Raw genomic sequence first — 20620 nt, 5'->3', positions numbered from 1 at the left:
ATATATTCTTTTGTATTCTATTATTAACAGTGCAATTAAAACTGATTGTGATTTTTTTTTTAATCTCACGATTAATCATTAATTTTTTAATAATTTGACAGCCCTGAAATGAACATAACTAAGTAGGTTGGTAGATAGAACATTTGCTCTTTATCTCTGAAATAGATTACCTTTATGTATAACCCTTGTGTCATACGGGAAGCAAACTTTTCAAGTCTCAAAGTGTAATGCCTATAAAATCATTCATCTAAGCAACTGTGGAATACAGAAAACTGACACTCCATAAACTGCTTAGCGGATCTTTAGAATACTCAGGGGCTTTCCTGAATTGGTTCAGTTTTATTGATTATAAAAAGATCAATCAATAAGTTACATATGTATACAAACAAAAAACAACAAAATATCTTTAGGGAACTGCATTATAAATATAAAAGCAAACACAATGAAATGGATTTTTTTTTAAAAATCCACACATTCAAATGCCCCATCCCAAACAAGATACCGGTATATATGAAATTTCCCATATGCAGGGCCTTCTATAGATGGAGTACCAGCAACAGTTCAGGAGTCTGCAAGTAGGTTACTCCGGTGAGTGAATAAGCTCTCTTCACTGACATATTGCTGAGTTCATTGACAAAGCAATGAGGGGAAACCTGCATTGTAGCTCTCTGCAGTCTGACCGGCCTACAACACTGCAGTTTGCTGTGCTGCCAATTGCTTAGTTTTTACTGCAGAAATAATTCCTTAGAGTCTAAAAAAAAATGGACCACCACCAGGATTAGTTGATTGCTATCCTTCAGACAGACTGTAGGGAAGTTACTGAAAGATATTCGTAACTAAATTCCTGACTTTCAATAGCCCTAATTTTGAACAATAAAAAGTAATATTATCTATATACCAAACTCTCCAGTCCAACGAGAGTTTTGCTTGAGTCAGAAATTCAGGATTTGGTCCTGTACCAAGAATAGGAAAATTAAAACTGCAGCCTGAATTGCAAGAATTTCCTTTGAAGATACTGAAAGGTCTGTAGAATACGAGAAACTGTAATTTCTAACAAAGTTGTCTGGGGGATCAGGTGGCTAAAGGCCAGTATTGCTATCAGAATATACTGAACAGCCTTTCCCCTTTACGTGGCTGGCTCAAATTCAGTCCTCATTTGTTCTGGCTGAAAGTTATGCGGATACTGTAGATTAAACACATTCGAGGAAAAAAATTGCAAAACAAAACAGAACACCAGATTCTCAGCTGCTGTCAATCAGTGCACCTCCATAGACTGCAGTGGAGCTTCGATCTTTAGTGAAAGATCTGGACCTATATTTGCAAAAAAGCCGTTCTAAGTGCCATTGCTTTCTGGGCTAGGGCAACCTTTGTTACTCCTACATATGCTAATATGATTCTAAATTATGTGAAATGAACGCAAGGCTCACCAGCCGCCAGAAGCAGCACTGCCACAGTGGGTAATGTAACCCAACCTATAATCTACTGATCTTTGACAGCTCACTCACACAGGCAAACCACAATTGGTCACATTTCTGATCTTGATTATGTGTGCTGCGTTGAGCATTTGGTATTCTATACCATGTTGCTCATAAGATGAGTGTCAACCTTTTTATATTTCTTTTAACTGGCTATCTGCCTCAGCATGCAGCTTAAAATGAAAAGTGAAGGTAACCCACAGAACATGAAATTTACAATGCAGAAACAGTGCGGTTTCCAATAACTATTGTATTTTTCTTCTCATTTCACATCCTACAGTGCTAATATTACATGTAGGTTTGGCTAGACTCAGTACTACAAAGTAGCTGCAGTCATTTTCTCATGTGACGCCTAGAACAAAAAAAAGGACCTTATTAGATCACCTCAGTTGCACAGGAATTAAAAAAAAATGCAAATAAATTATTTGAATTTATGATAGGATTCAAAGCACATTAGGTTAATTCCAGATTGTTCATTTGTATGTGGTTTTATTTTACCTTTTCTCCCACTAAACATCTCCATGAGCTTTCACCTAGGATATTAATGGTTGCATGACAATTTTGCTTTTGTGCATAGAGATAGATTTAATAGTAGCTTTATTATTTGTTTTGTTGTTGGCTGTATGGTCTTAATCTTCATACTTTAAAAAATTACAAACAAAGAAAATGTCCAAATGAGGTCTCATTCTGTGAATACTCAGAGCCTTCAAGATGTGCGTTTGTTTCAGGGCCGCCCAGAGGGGCAATTTGCCCCAGGCCCCGAGCCCCACAGGGGCCCCCACCAGAGTTTTTCGGGGCCTCTGGAGCGGGGTCCTTCACTCGCTCCGGGGGGGGGCCCGGAAAACTCTCGCGGGGCCGGGCGCAGGAGCTTCTTCTGCTCCCGGTCTTCGGCGGCGGGGGGTCCTTCCGCTCCGGGGCGGAAGGACCCCCCAGCTGGCGAATTACCGCTGAAGACGGAGCGGGACCCGCCGCCGAAGTGCAGCCCGGTCTTCGGCGGTAATTCGGCAGCAGGGGGCCCTTCCGTTCCGGGACCCGCTGCCGAAGTGCCCCGAAGACCCGCGGTGGGCTCCCCCCCTCCGCTGAATTACCGCCGAAGACCAGGCTGCACTTCGGCGGCGGGTCCCGCTTCGGCGGTAATTCGGCGGCGGGGGAGGGGGGGCCCGCCGCGGGTCTTCGGGGCACTTCGGCGGCGGGTCCCGGAACGGAAGGGCCCCCCGCCGCCGAAGACCCCGGGCCCCCGGAATCCTCTGGGCGGCCCTGGTTTGTTTATCTTGTTCTATATTTGCTGATCTGACCTTTAATTTGTCATTAATATAATAATGTTTGAAATTATTATTTTAAGGACACAGAAGTGGTGACCATTTTCAGAGGACATGATTTGAAGGAAAAGATTTTATTGGAATGGGTTATGTTCAGTCCACCATTACAATAAGCCACTGCAAAATATAAAATTATATAGGAATTTTCCTTCCGAAGTGTTTTCTCTTTTCACAACTGCTGCTGCCCTCAACATTATTAATATTGCATCCATCCAGTACTTACAGCCCAAAGGAGGCTTCAGTATGATTACCAGTAAGAAGGTTCAGTAATGTTTGAAGGGTTTTTTTTTTTCCAAATTGACTTTAACATTTCAAAGAATGACATGTGCGGTGTTGGTTCCCTACACTGTGCATTGTTCTGTCTTTCTAAATCACCATCAGGTTAGTTTGCTTTGCATATCATTTTCCCTCTTGGAGTTCCAAAGACATCATCATAGGTGATGGATGTATTCCAAAGTGTCTCACTGCCACGGAAAACAGAGGAACTGCTGCCACATTGAACTCCAAGATTATCTACCCATCATAAATTATAATTGGTAATATTTCAGATGCCTCATGCCTTTTTACAGCAGATGAAATGACATTTGGGGAGGGGAAAAATAAAGACAGCTATGAGTCCAGATGGCTTGAAACTTACAAGGATGAAAAACTGACAGAACTGTGGAAAAAGAAAAAAAAGGGGAAGAATGAAAGGAAAAAACAAAGTGCCCCCATCTGAGTGACTATTCCATAGTGTGAAGGAAACCCCTCATCTGTAGCATGTTGAGTAGCAGAATTCCACCTGCCCATACACACTTCTAAACTCACATTTGCAATTTGCTGCTAAAAGTAACAAAAAGGCTAATCTGTTGGTGTTAAAATCTTCTGCAAACTCTGCAAGCCAACTGGTATCCCTGTCTCTTGCAGTGCAAGACCGTGTTTGAGAGAAACATAAACCAATTAAACGTCGGGAGCAATTAACTTCTGCATTTTTCATGCAGCAGAGAACGGGAAAATTTTATAGAGCTTCTATAATTAAAGTTAATAAAAATGAATACACAAAGCCCCAAGGACCTGTAAATCATAGAAGTTTTTCTGATCACAAAATACCAGTATTAGCCACCCTGCACAGTTACTCCAACATCCAATGAAGCACCAGAGAACCTCTTGTTCTATACCTTGCATCTCATGAAGATTTTGTATTGTGTTGTTTGAGTCACATTGGAAACTGTGTCTGAGTGAAATGCAGCGCAAAAGTAGTTTGCTCTTCATCAGTGAATTACCCTTTATTAGCTCTGTAATTGCAGTGAACCATAGGTGAAAAAACATTATCATGGCTTGTGTTGATAAGATCAGTAGGTAGATGAATGACAAGGAGCAGGAGACAATAAGAAGGCTGCATTTTGTGGAAAGGTATATGAAGCAAGGCTAGTTTTTGTTCTATGTTCATAGTACATGGACTGGTTCAAGCCAGAACAAGAAGCAATGGTCTCAAGTTGCAGTGGGGGAGGTCTAGGTTGGATATTAGGAAACACTATTTCACTAGGAGGGTGATGAAGCACTGGAATGAGTTACCTAGGGAGGTGGTGGAATCTCCATCCTTAGAGGTTTTTAAGGCCTGGCTTGACAAAGCCCTGGCTGGGATGATTTAGTTGGGGTTGGTCCTGCTTTGAGCAGGGGTTTGGACTTGATGACCTCCTGAGGTCTCTTCCAACTCTAATCTTCTATGATTCTAAGACAGAAGTATGTCCTCCTTGGAGGTGGAGATGAGGCCTCACCGTCAGTCAATCTACCTGGGTTCACTACCCAGTTCTACATATGACACTGACTCACTGTGTGATCTTGGACACATCACTTAACCTTTATATACCTCAATTTGATCTCCTTAATATAGGTACACTAATTCACCTGCTCATAGCTGTAAAGCACTTTGAGATCTTTGGAAGTGCAACGTAAGTATATAGTCTTGGTGGAGAAAACATTAGAAATTATATTGCATGGAACAATCCTACATCGCAGGATGGATGGGGGTGCCAGCTAACCCAACATTCAATTCTTAATTCCTCTGATTTATTATTTTTAAAAGCACTCAAACATACACGTTATGTATGTATGAATCTTAGAGTTGGGTCTGAATCAAATCCCTATCTCTAATACCCTTTAACTTTGGAAATGTTTGTCCCCAAGACAGAAACCCAGAGCCAAACACCTCCAAACTCTGGAAAAGTTTGGATCTTGACACAAACTTTACACCTCAGACAACTCTGTAATATACAGGGATAGACAAACCGCATACTAAAGAATTGTTATAAATCAGGGAGACCATAATACTCAGAATCCATATGCCAGCTGTAGTAATTCTGCATGTCAAGTAATATTTTTACATTTCAGTGTCCAGACTGTTACAGAGTCTGTGAGTGCTTATGTTGTGGTACATTTCTTCCTCCTCAACATTGTTTTAAGACTTGTTATTCTCAGTGCACAATAATTGCAGGAAAGTCGCATTCTTTCTATTTCCACCAAAAGATGGGAACAATGAAGGAAATGGCCGAAAACTCCACTTGCTAAGCATATTTGCAATGCCATCCATGGCTTTGCTGAGAAAACTCTTGCTCAGCTGAATTATGTCATGTAATCCCACTGAATGAAATTAATCCCTGGAACAGTGGAATTACACCAGGGATTAACCCAACCCACTAAATACCAAATAAGAAATCCATACAACCTCTCTGTTATACTGGGTGCTCACCAGCTTGCCAATTTGAAAACCAGAGCCATTTTGGATATCTGCGGATCATGAGTTTTCACACATGGTGTACAGCCTGTTCTCATTAGGTTAGTAGGTAGAAAAATGTTTATCAAAGTTTAGACAGTTCTCTGGATAAGAACTTTATTAAAAGAAGACAGAAAGTGTGCTTTAGTGTGCTTTGATTATTCATTGGTGATGCAATCCACATGGAAGTAGTATGCCCTTAAGTAGTATGCCATCAAATGCCATTGGTCCAGACAGCATTACAAGCAACATACATAATGCCACATGGCTTACTGCCTCTGCTCCAGCATATTTTAGCAGCAAGAGACATGAGTAAACCAGTTTGCATTGCAACATCTATTATTAATTCCTTTTTGTGTGTGTTTGTTTTAACAATTGTTAATAAAAATATTGAACAGGCGAGAGCTTTCAAAAGATTTTGAGGACCACAGCCTGCAGCATCCTTGTAAAGAGAAGTTGTTTCATATGAATCTAATTCAGAGATAAAAATCTCAATTGGATTCAAATGTGGCCCTTGAATTACTCATGTTTTGAATAAACACGTTGATGTCACACATTAGCTGGATGGGTTAGCAGGATGGCCGGAAGTAAATTCTACTCTCGTGTGACTTGCAGAGCTCAGATCATCCCTGTGAAATAAAACAAGCTGGTTTGGCTTAATCTCATTCACGGGGTGATTACATATAGGGGAAATAATATAAGGCCTGAATCTGATCTCCCTCAGGCTATGTCTGCACTATAGAGCTTACAGTGGCACTGTACCGATGCAGCTGCACCGCTGTAAGATCTCTTGTGTGGCCACTCTGTGCTGGTGGAAGACAGATGTGCCATCTACATTATTAAACCACCCCCAATGAGCAGCAGTAGCTATGTCAGCGGGAGAAGCTCTCCCGCCAGCATAGCACTGTCCACACTGACTCTTATGTTGGTCTAATTTATGTTGCTTAGGGGTGGCTTTTTTCACACCCCAGAGCGACATAGGTTATACTGTAAAAAGTGACCGTGTCCTGTGACACCTTATAGACTCACAGAAGTATTGGAGCATAAGCTTTCGTGGGTGAATACCCCCTTTGTCAGACGCATGTGGTGGAAATTTCCAGAGGCAGGTATAAATATGCAGGCAAGAATCAGTCTAGAGATAACGAGGTTAGTTCAATACTGACATAACTGGTAGTGTAGACAGTCTTACACTGGTTTTACAGTGGCATAACACCAGTGGAGTTACTGCTGCTTTATGCTGGGTGTGAGACTAGAAGCCACAAAGTATATTAGGGCTGAAAATTAGCAGCTACTTCCAAGGACAACGCTCTGCCATTTCTCATGCTGCCCTAGTATAAACTGGCCTCTTATGGGAGTTGTAGTTACGTAAGAGTAACCATACACTGAAGTGCATCCCAACACTTCTTAATTTACACTTCAACCACTTCTAAAACCCCTCCTCTATCAGGCAGGTTTTCTTTGCAAGACCAGGCCTGTACCAATTTCTAACTATTGTGCAATTATAATATACTATATATATATAAAATGAGAACCTAGTAATCACACACTGAGCCCTGGTCTACTCTACAAACTTATGTTGGTATAACTACATTGCTCAGAGGTGTTGAAAATCCACACCTCTGAGTGACGCAGTTATGCTGACCTAACTCCCAGTGTAGACAGTGCTGTTGACGGCAGGGCTTCTCCTGTTGATGTAGCTACCAGCTCTCAGGGAGGAGTTCCGTGCTGACAGGACAACCTCTCCCCTCGGCGTAGGTAGCTTCTTTACCAAGTGCTACCAAGTGCACAGAAGCACCGGGGCAGCTACGCTGCTGCAGTGCTGTAAGTGTAGGCAAACCCTGAGTCAGGGATGGATTAGGTATCCTCTGCCAAGAACAAACCTCAAACCAAAACAGTGTATGCAACAGTACTAAAAATTGTAGTTACTGCAAATCTCATGAACTCTTAGCATCATACAGATATAGAAAAGCAATTGAAATGTTGATGCAAACTAGAATCTCTACAGAAATAGTACACGAAAAACGCTTATTCAAGCACTTCCTTTGGAAGACATTGACCTTGTTGTGCTTCAGTTTGTATTTTAATTTTAATAATTTCAAGCCAAAATGTGGATGCATTTTAGTTATTGGACGATACTTTTCTAAACAAATTCCAATGCTCTTTTAATAGTATTACATACCAAGGTATACACTGTCCCACAGAATGAGCCATAACAATCTTTCAGGAGTCAACAGGAGAAAAGATCTCTGATCTTTAAAGGAAAATTTTAGCAGAGCACATTTTAAAGTTAATTATTTTAAAATTAAAAAGTGAATCTCTCATGTATTTGGCAAAACCTACTGAATATTCTGAATGAATTATCCCCTGCCTTCTTTTCTCCCCAGGTATCACCTTCTGCCCTGAAGCATGAGATATTATTAGCATTATTTTAACTAAAAAAGTTATTTTATACACAGAACTTTCAAACTGTACTGAATTACATCTTGTGCATTATTATCTTATACAGTTATAGTTCTATTTCTGCTATAGCAAAACTTTCCAGTTCCCCCCTACAGCAAATACTCTTATACTGGAGTTAGATGACTCCCAGAAAGCTTCTTTTTGATCTGTGGGCAATCACAAACCTCAAGGAAACTGTTGGGCACACTAGCTGCTTTCCATTCAGGCTAAATGAGGGAACAATTAAATGTGCCTTCATTTCAGTATACCTGAAACAATAGAAGTCACCAACTAAAGACTAGACTGAGGGCTGGTCTACACAACGGGGGGAAATCGATCTAAGATACGCAACTTCAGCTACGTGAATAACAAGATTGTGTATTCACTGATTGCCATTCACGTTAGGAATCAAACCAGAGACAGTTTACTTGCTCGCAGTTCCATGCCTCTTTTCATCCAGCACTCTGTCCAAAAAGTACATATTGTTGGTTTTCTCTCAGGGACAGCGAGCTGCCTCTCTTGCTGTGTCCTGATTGTCTCCTTCTTTCTCCCTGAAGGCTGCTTCTGCTTCTTTGCCTCACACACACAAGCAGCTACAATAACGTAGCTGAAGTCAAAGTATCTTAGTTCGAATTACCTACCGTCCTCACGGGGCGCGATCGATGTCTGCGGCTCCCCATGTCGACTCCGCTACCGCCGTTCGGGTTGGTGGAGTTCCGCAGTCGACAGGAGCGCGTTCAGGGATCGATATATCGTGTCTAGATGAGACGCGATATATCGATCCCCGAGAAATCGATTGCTACCCGCCGATACGGCGGGTAGTGAAGACGTAGCCTGAATGTAAACACAGGGGCTGGGGATTGATTTGATTGTAGCTGCTTGTGTGTGTGAGGCAAAGAAGCAGAAGCAGCCTTCAGGGAGAAAGAAGGAGACAATCAGGACACAGCAAGAGAGGCAGCTCGCTGTCCATGAGAGAAAACCAACAATATGTACTTTTTGGACAGAGTGCTGGATGAAAAGAGGCATGGAACTGCGAGCAAGTAAACTGTCTCTGGTTTGATTCCTACTGTGTTCAAGGAAACTGTACTTTGTGTATATTCTTTGTAAATGAACAGGATTGCAGAGAAAAGAAATAATTGCACCATCAATTTCTCTTCCTATTAGAAACAACCTGCAAGGTCCCAAATATTGGTTGGCTGCTCAGGCTAAAATAAGCAGTGCATGTACAAATTGACAAAAAAAAAGAATTACAATTATACTACACAGTCATTACTTAACAAAAATGATCAAGTCCCACTAATTTCCTTATTAATTACCATTATATGTCTGACAGGTATTATACATCAAGTTTCCTGATACTATATTCCTTATCCACTCAAAACTCCCACTGATTGCCATTGGATGCAGCGGGAAAACGCAAGGACTTTATTTTCCTCAGCACATAAGATTTAAAGTTCAGAAATGCTTAAAATATTTTATTTATTTCAAAAGATACTGGACACTTTTTACCACTTTTCATTTTCATGCTCAATGGGCTTTACCTTGAAGCATCAACTTATGTAATTAATCCTAGGAATATCTCTATGGTGTGTAAAATATTATTTTTTACATGTTAAGATACTGAGATAGGGAGGTTAAGGCCAAAATTTTCAGCCTTGGATGCCAAAAGATAGTTTCAATTAGATTTTTAGAGGAATGAGTTCCTGCAACTCATTCAGCACCTCTGAAAGTCAAACCACTTATTTAAGAGCCTAAATATGGACCTAAATGCCTAATTCTAGGTCCCCTAGTTTGAAATTTCTGCCCTAAATGACTTGCCCAAGGCTACATAAGAAATCCTAAATAATAATCTTGACCAACTTTCAGCAGTGTGGTTAAACCAGTGGATCAGAACTCATTCAAATAAGGTGCCGCAAACTCTCCAGCCAACACTTGCCAGTTCACTAGCGGACATTATTAATTATTATCATTATATATTAAACCTCTACCCCGATATAACGCGACCCAATATAACACAAATTGGGATATAACGCGGTAAAGCAGCGCTCTGGGGGGGTGGGGCCGCGCACTCCGGTGGATCAAAGCAAGTTCGATATAATGTGGTTTCACGTATAACGCGGTAAGATTTTTTGACTCCCAAGGACAGCGTTATATCGGAGTAGAGGTGTACTTGTATTACAACAGTGCCCATCTGCCCTGGTAGGGATTGAGGCCCCATTGTGCCAGGCGCTAAACCAATAAATAAAAAGATAAGAGGACAGAGTTGCAAGTATCTGCCACCTACAATCCCCAGACTCCCCCACCCCAAAGATATTGCCTGCATATATTTAAAGCATTGGTGTCAATTATTTGTAGGAATGGATCTATAATTTCATCAGTTTCATCAATGGAAAACTGGAAGCTAGACAAGTCAAAAACATAGACCATAAAATATACAGTATCTAGTTTATAATCTCTGAAATGTTTAAATCTTAGGTGCATTTGATTCATAACAAGACTATATTCTCTACTCTTCCTCCCCTCCCCCCATTTTCAATTTCCTGGGTTACCAAATTGAAAAACTCATTAATAAAAGCTCTTTGCATCCATAACTCAAAACAGAGAGATTCTTTTCAAACCCGGCAATAAAGCACCATTTACAGTTAGGACTGGTTAGATCAAATACCAACTAATCCAAATGAAAGAAACAACACGGCAAAAGTAATTGCTCATTAGCAACCACCCCCCAGCTGCAGCATTTTATACTGTGCAATGAAGTATGCCATTGAGAAGCACAACTCAATGTCAAAGGACATGCTGACATAGGGAAAAGACCAAGTAAAATCAGAGTCATTGACCCATATTTAGCATGTGTAATCCAGCACTGTAACTAGCGGGGGTGGGAATTACAGATATATGATATGATATACAGGAAGCTCGGACAATTCAACATGATGCAGACTTGTATGAATCAAACTATACAAAGAGTTAAGAAAAAGAAAACAATGTTAAAAACCAAACTCAAATTAACATACTCGACCTCCCGGTAACAATCCATCATATATAAATGCATCTGTTCATTTAACACACACATGCGATTAATGATATTTTTGACCACCAAAAGGAAGTTGAGATAAATGTGCTCATAGCTGCAAATCCAAAAAAATACAAAGCGTTGAATTCAAACAAGAGGATATGTATGTGCCTAAAATGCCACCGCCTGGAGACTTGTAGGATGCAGTGGCTACACTTTCCTATCCTGTTTCCCTCCCCTCCTTGCCCAAGACTCACAGAATTTATTTTTGGAGGCTCTCCACTGAGTCCAAGAATGCAGCCAGATAGGGACTGGTTATTTACATGGATAACAAGAGTTTTTATAGTTAATGCTAAACAAAAATGGAAGGAATAGGGGGATATAAAACTCATGTTCAGGGTTTAAGGCAATCTCTAACTATTAGGGGTTAAGATAAGATTTTCCTGGGGGCATATTTTCCCACACCTGCCTACACTGAAGTTTCTTGTATCTTCCTCTGAAGCATCTGGTGCTGGCCACTGTCCAAGGCAGGCAACTGACTAACCCAGATCATGGATGTGACCTAGTATGGCAACTGCTATGTTCCTCCATATGTAAGCCACATGCCGAACTGTAGAGGCATATCTGGGGCCCACATATGACTAACATGATAGGGTGTGCATGGCACTCATTTTAGCATGTCCACATGCTTAGGGTTTAACTGATCGCCATATTTGGGGTCAGGAAGGAATTTTCCTCCAGGGCAGATTGGCAGAGGCCCTGGAGGTTTTTCGCCTTCCTCTGCAGCATGGGGCACGGGTCACTTGCTGGAGGATTCTCTGCAGCTTGAGGTCTTCAAACCACAATTTGAGGAATTCAATAACTCAGACATAGGTTAGGGGTTTGTTATAGAAGTGGATGGGTGAGATTCTGTGGCCTGCATTGTGCAGGAGGTCAGACTAGATGATCATAATGGTCTCTTCTGACCTTAAAGTCTATGAGTCTATGTACCCCACTGCTTTAGCCACTCCCCCAATGCACTAATTCTGTAGGGATAACTTCTGCATGGGTAGCTATGCAGGAATCATGAGGGAGCCCAGCCCATATTGGCTACAATATATGCACAAAATTGTGTCTAAGGTGCCAAATGCAAAAGAGAGACAGAATTTTGTCCACATTGTTTTCTTTCCCATGTGGTTTGTACAGTGAGTAAAGATATAAATTGCATGAGCTATCGAGCAAAAACAGCATAGCAATAGCTTCCTTCCCAACACCCACAGTTATGTAAATATCACCTTACAAGTTTACTGTGACACTGCTACCAAGTGTGGCTTTGCTTATTAATACTGCCTTACTGAGTCATGTTACCAGCAAGAATCTTACTGGCAAAGACAGGCCATCTTTATTTTTTCCCTCCAGTGCCTTTCTAAGTGCTAGGGTCAAAGCGTGTCACCAATTTTTAAGTCCAACTCCTCACTGATTCCAATGGTACGTTTAGAAAAAAAAATGAATGGCACAATATGGGCCCTTAGTTATTACTCAGCTTGTTCTGACGCGCTCTCTTCTCTTGTTTTTCTTTAGGCGCATTCTGAAACCGACAACTAGGCTGCTCCCAGTGAAGAGGCTGGTTGTTTAACGACGCCTGTTTAATTTCAATTCATTACCTCTCTGCAATATGTAATTACTATTCTCCTCTTTTAAATATGACGAATGATTTTAGTAATCTATACATTCGGGAGAACAAAGTTGCATTTTGCAATGCAATTTATAGACTGCATCTTGGCTCTTAACCAGAGGAAGCACTGCCTTCTACTCCTTAGAGGCTCAGGGAACAATTGCGGTTTCATTCCTTTCCAATCCCTCACACTCTGTTCAAGCATCCTGCCAGCTCTGCCCCTCTTGAAATATACGGCACTTTTGTTCTTAAAGAAAATGACTATTTTTAGCTCATGAAATATGGTATAAATCACAGTGTGGGTCAATGCTTGCTAATTACCCATGACTAAATCCCAATTTAATGTGTATTGACACAGAGAAAATTCCAAATAATTATGCCTTCTCCCTTGCTGCACTACACAGTCATAAAATATACATTAAAGAGGCCTTCTTTTAGGAGAGCAGGTGCTGAGCCTACATACTGACAAAAAGGCACTTCTGGGGTGTGAAATACGTTATTGAATTAGCAGTGAATGCATTAGTTAGGTCTGAGTTATGCTTTGAACATTTAAAATATACACAGCCACACCATTTCCCTCCCTCCTCCTTTCAGCCCATCATCACCTGCTGAATACAATTTGGGACACACCAGGCAGTAGAGAGGACTCTGAAAAATCAGGGAGAAGAACAATTGAGATCCAGGGTGGTTTGGAGAAAATGGACTAAGAGGAAAGATACATATACAGACAGGATAAAATGAAAGTTATTGCAGGTGGGGTAGGAATGAGGTCAGAAGAGTCTCATTTAAGAGAAAAGAAACCTTGGGTTTGACTTCAGGAAAGTCTCTCATCCTTTCTCAGTGGCAGATTCTCCTTCCCTAAAATTCAGACAAAAGCTCCATTTAAAAAAAAAAACAAAAAACCAAACCTGTTAAGGGTACAAAGTGCAGCAATGTACTTGCCTATCACATTATTTAAAAATCCCAAGCACTTAAAGCCAGGGCAATGAATAGTTTATGACACCATAAGTCTTACTCTGCCACATACATGTAAACATGTTTTTCTTACCCTGTATGAGGGAATGAACATCTCATCAACCTGACTGTAATTGTCCGCGGTAGGGGCCGTGCCGTCTCAGGGGCCGTCGGGAGCCAGGCCGCCTCACTACACGGCCCTATCAGTCTCCGGGTTCTGAAGGGTTTTTGGGGTTCTGCCCCTCAAGCAGGGGCAGAACAGAAGGCACACAGTTCCTGCTAGGAGTCCCAGCCCTCAGTCAGGGCGGGACAGCAGACACTAGGTCTAGGCTCCGGTCCTGGCAGCCGGAGCTGAGCAGTTATAGAGTCAGTAAGCCCCAAGCCCTAGGTCAGGGCGGGGCAGCACACCAGAATCCAGGGAGCTCAGATCCCACTACAGGGCTGAGCAGCAGTCTACGTCTGTACAGCCCAAGCCCTAGCTCAGGGCGGGGCAGCAACACAGCAGTTCTAGCTCAGACCCTCAGGTAGGGGCTGAGCACACAAAGTCACTAGTTTAAGCCCAAGCCCTCAGTCAGGGCGGGGCAGCAACACAGCAGTTCTAGCTCAGCTCCTCACAGCAGGGCTGAGCACACAAAGTCACTAGTTTAAGCCCAAGCCCTCAGTCAGGGCGGGGCAGCAACACAGCAGTTCTAGCTCAGCTCCTCACAGCAGGGCTGAGCACACAAAGTCACTAGTTTAAGCCCAAGCCCTCAGTCAGGGCGGGGCAGCAACACAGCAGTTCTAGCTCAGCTCCTCACAGCAGGGCTGAGCAACAACCAATAGTCCCAGGGGCTCAGGTCCTTGTCTCAGGAACTGAGCAACGATAATAGTCTTAGGAAGCCCAGGCCCTTAATCAGGGCAGGGCAATACAAAGTAGTTCAGGGCTCAGGTCCTTGCATCAGGAGCTGAGTAATAACAATAGTTCAGTAATCCCCAGCCCTAGGTCAGGGTGGGGCAACAAACAATAGTCCCAGGGGCTCAGGTCCTTGTCTCAGGAGCTGAGCCACAAGAGTCAGTAAGCCCCAAGGTGGGGCAATAAACTATAGTTCAAGGCTCAGGTCCTTGTAGCAGGAGCTAAGCAGCGGCATCAGTCTCAGGAGGCCCAGGCCCTCAGTCAGGGCAGGGCAACAAACAATAGCTCAAGGCTCAGGGCCTTGTAACGGGAACTGAGCTATGGCAGCAGTTCAAGAAGCCCAGGTAAGTGCAGGCTTCTCTGCCTGAACGCTGGTAGGAGGGGGAGGCTGCCACCCATGAGTGGGGTGGCAGGGGGGACACAGGCCCACCCACTCCACTGTGTCCCAGCCCGGGGCCCTAACAGCGGCGTGGATCCGCTGCAGTCAGTGGGGATCCTGGCCGCAACACACTGACATGGGCACGTCAGTGCCCTCAGCCGGACAGGGTTCGGCTACCCCCGGGCTGCATTCCATCTCCCCCTCCTCGGGTACCTGCTCGTCGCTGGGCTCGGCAGCGGGGTCCCATATCATGGGCTCCTCGGTGAGCTGGAAGCGGTCTAAGTCGGGCTGCTCCTCTGGACTCGGGTCACAGGAACGCTCGGGCAGCTCCTCGGGGTACCGGGCTCGGGGCAGGCTCGGCCAGTCCACCTCGGGGTACCTGGCTCGAGGGAGGCTTGGTCCGTCCGCGTCCGGGTACCTTGCTCGAGGGAGGCTTGGTCCGTCCGCGTCCGGGTACCTGGCTCTGGGCAGGCTCGGCCGGTCAGGAGCCTGAACAGGAGCGTCCGTCCTCTCCGGCCGCTGGGCTCTAACTGAGGGTTGAGGCCGGGCTTTTATACTTCCTGTCCCGCCCCTTGACTTCCGGGGGGCGGGAACAGGCGGCGGTGGCTCCGCCCACTGAGGTGGCTGTTCTGGTTCCTCTCTCTCTGGGCCGGTCGGGAGCCAGGCCGCCTCACTACACTGACCCATTAATTTCTTTTGTAAAGCATTTTTTTTTGCTATTTTGAGGTCAATATCTTAATATTACCTTTTAAGGGACACTGTTAAGAAGGATTTATCAGCTAATATATTTATCAGTTGACAGATATTTGGTCAAGTACTTACAATTGCTCTTTCTTAAGAATAATGGAGGATATGGAGTCTAATAGGAAGAGTGTATAATATTCTGAATATATGGCAAATTATTCATGTATGTGGACCTGATTTGAAACCCATAGATATACATGGATGCAAGAAAATAAGTAATTGCTTTATGTTTCTTTTTCAGATGAATTTTGTTTCCTGCTTCATATTTTGAAACTACTGTTGAATGAAAAGGATTTAATTGGGGTTAGTGGTAAGGACAGTTGTGTTTTGCTGAAATGTGCATGTCTTTGTGTTTTATGAGAAGAATGGGCCACATTTTCCTCTTGTTGTAAATCACTGTGGCTCTGTTATTTAAATGGAGCTGTTGTGCCCATTAGCACCAGCTGAGGATCTGTCCCAATGCCTTTATTTGCAGTATGCGGATAGGGAAAGATTTATGATGCTCTCACTATTGTTGTGATAATACCCAAAAGCCCCAAAGTGGATCAGAGCTCCATTGTGCTCATCACTTTACAAACACAGAGTAGCAGAGAATCCCTGCTTTGAAGAAGTTAGCACCTATTCTTTTCATTGCTTTTAAAAAGCTTGGGTGTTTTAGTCAATGTGAAAGCTAAGGGCCATAGTTATCAACAAGTAACCACAACCAGTTTAGGAAACAAAGAAGAATTAAGTTTGGGGATTTCCCGGGCTTGGGGGATGGGTGTTTGTTTTGGTGTCTTGTTTTATCTCTCCCACCCCACATCCAGCCCCATGGTTGTCTCATCAGGCTTCCATGACTCTACCTCCCCCACCCCCCGCTGGAACTTCCTTTATGTCCTGTGTCTCCAGAGCAGGCCTCCAATCTCCAGTGCTGTTGTGGGGGGAAGAGGGAGGCAGGATGCTGAAGTGTGGTGTGGTAGGCACAGTTGAAGAGCAGAAAGGGGAAGACACACTTGCCATCGCTTCCCCGTTTCCTAAAAGAAGCTTCACATTTCTTCCACTCAAGGGGGACTCTGGAAGGCTTAGAAAACAAGATGATGCCTCAGAGAAAGGGTACCAGTGGCAGCTGCTCCAGCAAGAGTCTGGAGTACGACCAAGACCACAATGCCTTGCTGTGAGAAGAGGGGGGACTCGGAGTGAACAATTCTGGCTCAGGATTGGTGGCCACGTGGCTGCTTGTTAAGTGAGAGGAGATACACCCATCGTGTATATTGGTGGCAAGCGACCACTTTGAAATATTTGACTGTAAATCCCTGTGTACATGCACAGTGTAAGAATCACAATAATTAAGATCGGCCCATAAAAAAGTGCTAGGAAAAGTAGTGCAAAGTGAGGGGAGTGACATTGTTCTCATTAATAAGCCAGAAAACATTAGAGATGAGAGATTGTAAATGAAATAATTGCTAAATTCAGCATAAACAGCAGACAGACATTTTAGCAGTGGAGAGGCAGTTTGGGCTTGTGGCTAAAGTAGCAAAGTAGAAATGAGGGTTTTTGTGATCCTGCTCTCAGCTCCGCTACTCATTTGAAAATGATGCAGCATACACCATTTGGCCTCTCTGTTCTTCAATTTCTTTATCTGCAGAGGGGGAACCATAACATTTACTGACATTTTGAAAGGCACAAATAGCAGTTAGGTGCCTAACTTCCACTGACTCTCATTTGTAACTTTGAAAATCTCCCCTGAAATGTTTTGAATTCATTCAGTGAAAGCTGCTCTAGAAATGCAAAAGCCTTCTGTGAAATGATAGTGGTCTCAGTGTGGTTAGTTGTCTCAGAGAGGCTGAAGATTTCATATTCAGGGGCAAGGTAACCTGAACTACCTACCTCTGGAGATCAGGATGGGACATATAGGTTGGACTTTGTGTGGGAGTTTTCTGCTATTTCACAGTGAAACAGAGTTCAATTCAGCCTGTTTCACAAGCAGTGAGTTCACTTTTTTTTTTCTCTTTAAAAAGAATCCTAAAAAAGGCAGGGGCCAGAGCCCCTTAAAGCCCTAATGTTTCTGTAACACTCACTGTTTTTCAGAAGACTTCTTTAAAATTATGTTTTTGTGGCACTTTGAAGAAACGGTGCTACATGAAACTGCACTACAGCTCACATTATTAAGTTCAACCCAGTAGGTTTATATGACATGAAGTTCCTTGAATATGCTGGCCTATTGATTAGTTTGTCCAAAATGCAGCCTCATTTATTACAGTTTGATTTAAGCTCACTAGAAAAGTAATTCATTTGTATCCATTTCTGGAAAAAAATAAAAATAAAAAATAAAAGTGCTCCCTCTTTCCACTACTACCACTCCAAACCAATGCTGGTTTAGTTTCCCCTTTTGACTCTAGGGCTGATGGTGCTTGTCCTGTACCTAGTTTGAGAAGCATTACACAGAAACTGTTGCAGAGGAAAAAAAGCCTCTCTTGATTCAGCAGCGATATAATCTCCCCGCTGCCCGCCCCCCCCGCCCCCCCACATTTGCTCACACAAACATTTTCAACTGTAAAATGAACATATTCAAATGTATATGCCAATAATTACTGAAAACATGGACTAGCATATTTAGGAGACCTGGTCAGCATTTTTTGCATTAAAAGTTAACGCTCTTCCAAAAAGGCCATTACTTTTTTAGAACAAAACTTTTCACGAATAATTGTTGACATCCAAGTTTTCTGCAACATATTTTGCCAAAATCATTGTTGATTTGGGGGGGGGGTTACTGAAAACTCTGCTTTTAGTAAGTAAAGACAAGTTTTGTTAAGCAGAAAAGTTTGACAACAATTTTGAGAATAAATACTATGAAAATTTTCATCCAGAATGGGTCTGTTTCAAACCCTGTAAACTGGAAATTAGGTTTGAAACTTTTGGGCCTGATTGTTTTCCTGATTTTTGACCAGCTCTGACATTTGGTTTTCAACAACAGAAACAGAATTAGATTATATGAATTATCCTATTGCACCACAGCAGCAACCCATCTAGTCTAGCATCATGGCTCTACCAGTAGGCTTGTCTCCACAAACACTTAGTTCATGGCAGAAGGGTCCACCTGGACACATAATGCACAGCAGGCTAGTGCGGATGAGATTCACACTCCAGCTTATTGTGAACTAAATGTTCATGTAAACAAGTCCCTAGGTTTCTAAGTGCTCTCTGAGAATGAGACAAAGGTTCTTAAGTCATGTAGAAGCTTTTGAAAATTTTACTACTTCTTGCATTCAGTTTCATGGTTTTGGTTCAGGCCATCTCTATTAATATGTTATACCTCCCAGTTCATAATTTATATACTGGGGGCTCAATTTCCCAAAGTATCTGCCTCAACTACACATGCAAATCCCACATATGCATATTGAAATGGGAACATAGGTACACAAAATACAAGAAACTGCACACAAAAGTTCCACTTGCATTCAGGAAGCCACTTTGGAAAATTGGGCTTTGTTTATATAAGAAACTCAGTAGCCACTAATATGCAGCCACCTCTAGGGTGAGTTTAGGCAGCCATTCTGGCAGCAACACAATACACCACTTACAGGGAGGGGAAGTGAAATGCAACTTAAATCAAAATGCGTCTTGCATGGCTGCTCATATAAGAACACATAAAATGCAAACAAAAGACCGAGCTACAGTTCCAGCCCAAGCTGGTTGTAGCTTCAATGATCACATGCAGAAATTATGACTACAAGCTACTATTACTGATGCCAAAACACACACATACACAGACACCCTGAGTGTTTGAAATAATTGGCTGTTTTTACTATTTTGTGAATCTAGCAGCTGCATGAGTAATGCCGTTACTATAGTCAGATGCGATAAATCTTCCTATCTGAACTGATAGAAGGTCTAAATAAAATGTGTTCTCTGTGCCTCTGACTTGCTCAGAGTTTGAGAGACTCTTCCCTGTTCTAATTGCAGTGTCAGCCCTCATTAAAACTGAGATTGCAACACAGAAAACAAATACAGAGGTTGCAAGACAACACAATTTTATGTGTGTGCTGTCTTGCCCATAGACCACATTATAAAATGCTTTATAGAGCTGCTGTTAAATAATACAATTAGAGAGTTAAATAATAGCAGAGCGACTTTAGGAGGGAGACATGAGGAAGAAGAGATATGTTTTCAGCAGAGTTCTGAAATGAGACAGAGAAACTATGAAGCAGTGATAAATCAAAGGCTACTCTTTCACCAGCAATGGCAAGTCCAGAGAGGCTGTTGCTGGATGAGGGAAAGTAGTCAAGGGTTTAGAGAGCAATAGAGCAGTTTTCACTGGATTCTGTAATGAGTGGAGAGCCAGTAAAGTGACCCATAGCTCTGAAGGATGCAGTGAGCCAGAGTGGGTAGAGAAGGAGGTCATTATTTGCAGAAAAGGTCATTCATGTGAAGGAGAGAAGATTCTCTTAGAGCCATAGACTTTAAGGCCAGAAGGGACCAGAATGATCATTTAGGCTGAACTGCTGCATGACACAGGCCATAGATCCTTATCCAGTAGTTTCTGAAGCAAGCCCGTAACTTCTGTTTGGGATATACCATCTCTTTCGAAAAGACATCCAGTCTTGGTTTAAAAAATTCAAATGATGGCATGAGTGCACTCTTATCAAAATCCATAAAGCCACCATCTTTTCCCCCTTGACTATAAAAGCAGCAAAGAATCCTGTGGCACCTTATAGACTAACAGATGTTTTGGAGCATAAGCTTTCGTGGGTGAATACCCACTTTGTCGGATGCACCCGCGAAACCTCATGCTCCAAAACGTCTGTTAGTCTATAAGGTGCCACAGGATTCTTTGTTGCTTTTACAGATCCAGACTAACACGGCTACCCCTCTGATACTTGATACTTAAGACTGACTTCCGCTGTAATCCCTATGTTTTCTCAGAAAAGTTTCAGCTATAAATCATAAGCCTCTATTGTGGGAATGGAGGGAGAGAGAAAAGATTGAACATCTTTTCTGTAAACTTTGTCATAGTTTCATC

This window comes from Mauremys reevesii, linkage group 6 (genome assembly GCF_016161935.1).
Source record: "Mauremys reevesii isolate NIE-2019 linkage group 6, ASM1616193v1, whole genome shotgun sequence".
NCBI classification, from domain to species: Eukaryota; Metazoa; Chordata; order Testudines; family Geoemydidae; genus Mauremys; species Mauremys reevesii.
This window is presented reverse-complemented; position numbering follows the sequence as displayed.